The 7,528-nt window shown below is 44.8% G+C and overlaps 1 non-coding gene across 1 annotated transcript; it reads right to left on the reverse strand.

The window, feature by feature from the left end:
* Positions 1-2,573: 2,573 nt before the first annotated feature.
* On the reverse strand, positions 2,574-2,655 carry TRNAS-GCU (transfer RNA serine (anticodon GCU)). The gene has a single exon. It is a non-coding gene; the product is annotated as a tRNA-Ser (tRNA).
* Positions 2,656-7,528: the final 4,873 nt, after the last annotated feature.

Below are 7,528 nucleotides of genomic sequence, written 5' to 3' on the forward strand. Positions count from 1 at the left end.
ACACCAGTGATGGCTAACCTGTGACACTCCAGGTGTTGTGAAACTACAAGCCCCAGCATGCTTTGCCAGCTCTCAGCTCGTTATCTACTGGCAAAGCATGCTGGGGCTTGTAGTTTCACAACACATGGAGTGTCACAGGTTAGCCATCACTGCCCTACACCATGGGTCTCTGCCCATCTGCCTACAGAGCCTTGTGCTCTGACAATGGGCCTCAGCCCCCTCTCTAACTTAGGGCTCTGAGCCCACTACCTAGGGCCTTGTGCCCTGCTACCTAGGGGCACTAGCTCCTGCCTACTTAGGCCTTGTAGCCTTCCTACCTCTGGGCACTCGCCCACTGGCTGACTACTCTGACCTTGTGCCCCTTACAGCCTATGGGCTTATAGCCCCCTGACCAGGCCCTGTGGCCTCTCCTATGGCCTCTAGGCCGCTACCTAGCTAAGGGCCTTGTGCCCTAATACACCTGGGGCTCTCAGCCCCCTACCTAACTCACTAACAGGGCCTTGTGCCCTTTTACCACTATTGGGCTATTTGCCCACTACCTCATAGGGCCTATTGCCCAAACTCCTGGGCCTTGTGCCCCTACTACTTGCTCCACGGGCCTTGTGCTTGACCGTGGCCACGGGCCGAGTGCCCGACCTAGCGCTGAGTGTACTTACCTGCTCTGCGCAGGATACTCAATTTGCCACGCCGTTTTCTTTCTTTTCCGGGTCTTCCAGACCCTCCAGCCGGCGGCGCCTCTTCTACTGTTCGGCGCGGGCTCTGCTGCTGCTCCGGAGGCGGGGGCGCTCTCAGCCCTTACAAGGGCTCCCCGCCGACGTCTCCGTTGGTGATTATAAGTGGCAGGGTCGCCACTTCCGGCGTCCTGTTGCTTGAAGTTTTCTTCTGGTCTTGGTCTGCCGCTCCGGACGTCCCACAACGTCCTTCTCTCTGCTCCGCGGACGGACTTCTGACAAAATGGCGCTGGCCGGCGGTTTATATACTCCCAGGCGCCAATCATTCAAACAGCTGGGCGCGAGCCGCGATTGGCTCGCGTATCCGGCCGCTGATTGGCCAGCGGGGAAAGGTGAGCCCTGATTGGCTCATCCCTCCTCCGCTGCACAGACCTGCGGGAAAGAAGCCATACTCACCGCCGCTGGATCGTTGGATCGGTAAGTAACCTTCTTCTTTCTTCACCCGCTTGTAGGGCACAGGAACCAGGGACATCTTCTGTCCCTCCAGGGACACGGCAACAGCGGGCATCTTCGCCCTCTTCCCGAGCACCGGCTGCAGGGCTCCCGGGGCCACCTTTACACTCTCATAGCAAACAGCTGGAAGTCCACCTAAAATCATTTGGGCAGAGGTATGGGGGAAGTGTGTATGTAAATGACTTTGGAGCACATTTACCAACAACAGCATAAAATGAAAAATAGTTTTCAATACTTATCGCATTGATAAGGATTGAACTATTTCTCATATTTATGAAAAAACTTCAGCAGGGACAGCAGTCATGAAAAACTGCTGTCCCTGTGAAGTTGAAAACTTACTTTTTCACTGCCTCTTCGTTCCCAAAGCTGCTTTGTGATCCACAGCAGCCTTGTGCGCATGCTCTGTCTGAAAACTTCGGGCATGCGCACAAGAATCCCGGTGCTTCACTGTTGCAGAGATCGGTGTGTGACAGTGCACATGCGCTGTGAAGCAGAGCTGAACAGTGCTGAAAAATAGCAGAAGCCTGTGCTGGCGTACATTACCGTATATGTAAAACCATTTTCATTCATTGTTAAATTGCGGTACATAGCAGTCCCCATAGACTTCAATGGGGACTGCTATGTATTACGAAAAAAAAGTGCAAAGCAACAGATATCTATGATATCTGCTGCGATGCACTGTTGATAGATTAGGCAAATACTTCAACTTGAAAATTAGGTTTAATAAATAGGTCCCTTTATGTGGAGTGCTCAGAAAAACGATAAGAGATGCAAAGCAGCAGATATCTGAGATATCTGCTGCAGTGCTACAATAATACATTTAGCGGTTAATCCCCGAAAACTGTTGTTTTCAGGGATTTAACAGGGGCGAAAACTCTGATAAATGGTCCCTTTAGCGCATACTTGCCATCCGGGAGAGGGGGCGTGACTGGAGGGCGGGAGGGGGCGGGGCGAGGCAAATCGCGTCATTTTGGCCCCAGCGAACCCGTCATTTGCATCGCAGGGGGCGGGGCCAAAATGACGCGATTGGCCTCGCCCCCTGCAAAATGGCGTGATTCACCGAGAATCGCGTGTGATATCCGGGAGAAATGCCAGCTTGCCCGGGAGATTGACCCAAATTTCGGGAGTCTCCCAGACTTTCCGGGAGAGTTGGCAAGTATGCTTTAGTGAGTAGATTTCGGGAATCTGGTATAAAAAGAATTTTTTTTTGTCAAGTAGCAGTCCCTTCCTGCACTCAGATTGAAATTCACATTTCTGTGCTGAGGTTATTTTCACAAATAAAAAATATATACACTTTCAGAAATCATTAGATGTATAAATCAAACATGGCAAAAGAATGTAAATGTTTCAGAGTAGTTTGCAAATAGGAAAATAATGTTTAAAACAGTACGACGAGGATGGGATTCGAACCCACGCGTGCAGAGCACAATGGATTAGCAGTCCATCGCCTTAACCACTCGGCCACCTCGTCATCCATACAGCGCTTTCAACCACAAACCTCTCTATACAGTATCTAGTAGAATGCAATTATCATAATAGAAAGAGAATCAATTACAGTACCCAGCTACATTCAACAGCTTGGTAGCAGTTACCTCACATAAGATCACCACATGGTATCAATATGTTTGTTTAAACCTTTGAAACGATAAGAAATACAGTAAAATCCCTGGAATGGTTCAATAACATTTATCCAATCAGCATGAGGGAGGCGTGGCGAATGCGCAGGCTAGTGGCGGTTAAATTTAAAACTGTAACAAGTACTTCCGTTTTTAACCGTTCCCTCAGTGATCCGAGGTACGGAATATAGAAACAGTGACAGGAGGAAATCTCCGAGTACCGAGCAGGTCCGAGTCTCCCGTCTGAGTTGTCTCACGGGTACGTAAAATAAAGCCTAGACGTAACAGAACAGACATAATGATAATCCCATAGACATTTCTTATGGTTACCTATCTGTACACAGAAAAACGTAAGTTAGCTGTGAAATAGTGCAGCACGTCTACAATCTCTAAATCTCTGTTTTGATGCATACAAAGCTTTTTTTTTTTTTTAATACTTTCAAATGAAATTTTTTAACTTTCTGCCTGTCAACAGTAATGCAAAAAGATGATACATTGTATTCATTATTTTCTTAGTTTACGCCCGTATTGTTATTAGCATTTAAAATAATTTCTAGGGACAATTTGTTGCTGAGAATGTACATGTAGCATGTTATGTGATTGTGTACTGGTTGTGTCTGAAGTTTGGCCACCAATGGCTGTTCTTGTGGTCTGCGTTGGCAGAGTTCACAGTAAAGCACATACAGATGTCTCTGAATGCCCTGGCACTCCTCAAGGTAAGTCTTGTGTATCTCTATCTGCATGTCGTCTGACAGAAGGAAAAAAACAGCTGCTCGCTCCGGCGTGCCTTGGTGTAGGACAATGATAGCAACAAGTGGCTGAGCTAGCAATTATCTGCGGGCCCCTTCCTCTACTTGGTTGGGGGGGGGGGATTCAACTCAACACAACGGCCTGTCGGAGCCCTGCATGATGTGTGCCTGTGTGCTTCTCCGTGTATTGCGGTAATATGAGGTATCAGCAATGTTTTAGTGCCTTAACATCCTGCTGTCATTGTCCTATGGCGAGGCACTCTCAATTGTGTAGCTGATGGTGAGTTTTTGTTTTTATTTTTTTTATTTTTTCAGTCAGACCAGTCTCATGCATATAAATTAAACTTGAAAGCTTGGGGTTGGAATCTAAGCTGGTTGAATGGATACCATTTTGGTTGCAGGATAGAAAGCAGAGAGTTGAAGTAAATGCAGTGCATTCACAGGAGATAAAGGTTGCCGGTGGAGTGCACTAGGGATCTGTGCTTGGGCCAGTGATTTTTAATATATTTGTGATATTGTAAATGGTATTGAAGAGGAAATATGCATTTTTGCAGATGACACAAAGATATGTGACCGGGTACACACACAAGGAGGGGCAAAACAACTGATTGATCTAGGACAGAATGGTCAAGAGCACGGCAACTACAGTTTAATGCAAAATCATGCACTTGGATCTCAAAACCCCAAAGACTAACTATAGTATTAACAGCACTGTAACAGAAACTACTGAGGAGGAAAGTTATCTAGGATTAACTATATTAGGTGACTTAATGGCAGGTAAGCAATGTAGCAAAGCAATGAGTAAAGCTGGGTACACACTACAGAGAAGTAAACGATTAACAATATACCAACGACGGAATAAATTAAAAAAATCCCGATCAGCATACCGATTGACGTGTACACACTATACACGGTTATCATCAGATCTCTGCTCTTCATCTGTCAAAATTATCGGCTGCAAGGTAGTCCATAAAACACAAGTGACAGCTCAGGTCTTAATTCATTGAGAGATGTTCAGCGGAGCCCGGCAATTGTATTGGGCAGCCTGTCTTGACACAGCACTGGGTTAAGTGCCGAACTGTAAACTGCCCGTAAATTCTGTGTGCCAGCTGAAGTTTAACCCCAGGAACGGACGGGCGTTGCTCTAATCTCTTCATGCTGCACTAATCTTATCCGTTCCAGCCAGCACACAGAGGGTTAAGATTACATGTGCAGGGGGAGGGGGGGGAAACAGCAGCGTACCATGGATATCAGTCTCTTCTCTAAAGAAAAACAGCCGCAGACAGTTGACAGAGACCGTAGATCATGACAAGATCAGCAGCAGGCAGACTGAGACCTGTCACTCTGAGATACATTATTGGCCAATAGTCGGGTGAATTCATACACACTGCAGGATTGGAAGGTGATTGGTCGGCAAAAATTAAACCGTACGACCAACCAAACGACACGATGATCGGCACTTTGGGGCGACTTTAGATTATTGTGTAAGTATACACACTACACAATATCTGATCAAACAGTGGGATGTCTGCTGATTTGTCCAATTATTGAACGAAAAACCTGTAGTGTGTACCCAGCTTTAAACAAATCAGATGCTTGGTTGCAAAAAGATCTTAATGTGTATTTTATAGTTTGGAGCACAGAAGGGAAGGGGGGGGGATCATGATGGAAACTATTAAGTATGTCAACAGTTTTAATAAGGTACAGGAGGGAGACATTCTTCAAAGAAACAGAAGTATAGCAACATGAGGACATGCACTAAAACTGCAGGGAAGTAGGTTGAGGAAAATATAGCCTCCCATCAGAGGTGGTAGAGGCTAATACAGTAGAGCGATTTACACATGCTTGGGATAGACGTAAGGATATCCTTATAAAGAAGTAAGGATCAGATAGGGTTTCAGGTAACCATAAGTTAGAAAATGGGCAGACTAGTTGGGCCAAATGGTTCTTATCTGCCGTTAAATTCTATGTTTCTATGGAGTCTCCTCAGGCAAGGCTCTGACAGGATTTCGCTAGTAATTGAATGCCCCCTCATTCTTTGCTTTATGACATAAATCGGAGACAGACTGAACATGATTGGAAGAGCTGTCTCCTGCAGCACATCTAATTAGAGGAGGGAGTGGAGTGCAGTCTGCACCATTTGGGCTCTGGGCTGAGTAATTAGTAAGTGGCAGGTCTGAGGGTATGTGAAGATATTTTGGAGGAAGTGGGAGGTTTGATTGGAAGGTCTGCTTGAATTATTTAGGGATGCAGAGGTCATTTGGGAGCGTTTATTAATGAGATTAAGGCTAGTGTGTGACCCAATTTAAGGGTATCTGGTTTAACATCACTGCTATATAAGCCTACAGTGCATATGTTGCTAGGAACAGGAGCCTTTGTTGCGAAGTATGCTGGTGATGGCCCTGCCCCTTAAAAGAAGCACAGCACTCACGTCATACTGGCTATTGTTGAACCATCATGCTGCTGAATTATCAATCACAAATAAGAATATAGATGATCACCAAAGGCTCAAGTGAAGTCTCAACTAGATAAAGGAGTGATGGGCAACAGGTGGCCCTCCAAGCCCCATTATTGTTATAGCTTGTAACACTTGTTTAAAATACCTGCTGATATCAGAGGCAGAACTAGCAAGCTCTGGGCCCCGATGCAGGGAGGGCGGCTCACTAGTTCTCCATAGGCCTCTGTGCACCGCACCTGCTGCACCTATAGTAGTTCCACCACTGGCTGATATGTTATTACAGATGTCTTTTTCTGTAATTGAATGTTTTGTTTTAGCTTATGTTTCCACAAGAAAAAGCTTAGGTCCGCACAAGGATTGGACTTTCCTCACTTGTTTTTTTTGATAACCTATATTTGTATTTATTTGAGGGGGTGCTCTTCCAACATGCTGAATACATAACTTACAAAAGACTAGAGTTGGATGTGTGAGCACTCCAGTCCATTGGTCACACAAGTTTTTTCATCTTCTTAAAAAATATGTAACTATTAGTTTAAAAATTCTTAGATTTGGGTTTCTTTTTATATATAGATAAATATTTAATACAAGTAGACATTGGTTCTCTGCACTCACCAGATTGGTGAGTGCAAGAGGAGGTTGCTCACATTGTATAAACAAAGAAACAGATACTCTGCACTTGTCTAATACTCAAGTAGTGCTGTACGAACTGCCTAAAAACAGGGGATGTTGGTTCCACATATTGCAATATATGTTAAGCTGACCAACTCACACCAAAGTTTTACCATTCTGGAACACTGATAAATAGCATCGCATTTGATCATGTTAGGACTGACCAGAATGGAAAGACTTCGGCATGTGTTACCTGCTTTCTACTACAGAAAAGCAGTTAGTCTACACTCGCCTAATTAATGCTGTACTATCTCTTGTGTGTGTGTGTGTGTATATGTATAGATTTCTCTTGTATCGCATTAGTAACAATTTTTTTTTTTTCCCCCTCCCTCCCTCCAGGGACTTGGTGTGTTTAAAGCAATGGATGGCAAGTAAGTATACTTGAAGAATTCACATTGATACGTAATATATGGAACTCTTGGGATTTTCTGGATGATTGAGCCGTGGCTAAAATGAAACAATTATCAGGTCTTCCCCATACTACCCCCTGGCACTTCCCCTCCTTAGCCCTGCTTCGGCTCTGTTTAGTGGGCATTCAGTGATCATCTCTGTGTGTATGATACTGGACAGCATCAGCTACTTGCTTTTGCTTTTTCTGACTTTCCAAACCTTTTTCGATAACTGATTTGTAAAGAAAGTTCATTGCGTTTATGTGAATCTGTGTTATTATTGAATTATTCACCACAGTTGGGAATAAACACTGTAATAATACAACACTGGGCATCAGCAAACAGGTGAGGAGTACACTGTCACAAGCCTACAATCAATAAAAACATTTACACTGCTCTCACTGATACATGCGATTAGTGGGTTATACGATGTGCTTAGGGTTTATGATAAGCTTGCCTGAAA

This window comes from Mixophyes fleayi, unplaced genomic scaffold (assembly GCF_038048845.1).
Source record: "Mixophyes fleayi isolate aMixFle1 unplaced genomic scaffold, aMixFle1.hap1 Scaffold_418, whole genome shotgun sequence".
Taxonomy (NCBI): domain Eukaryota; kingdom Metazoa; phylum Chordata; class Amphibia; order Anura; family Limnodynastidae; genus Mixophyes; species Mixophyes fleayi.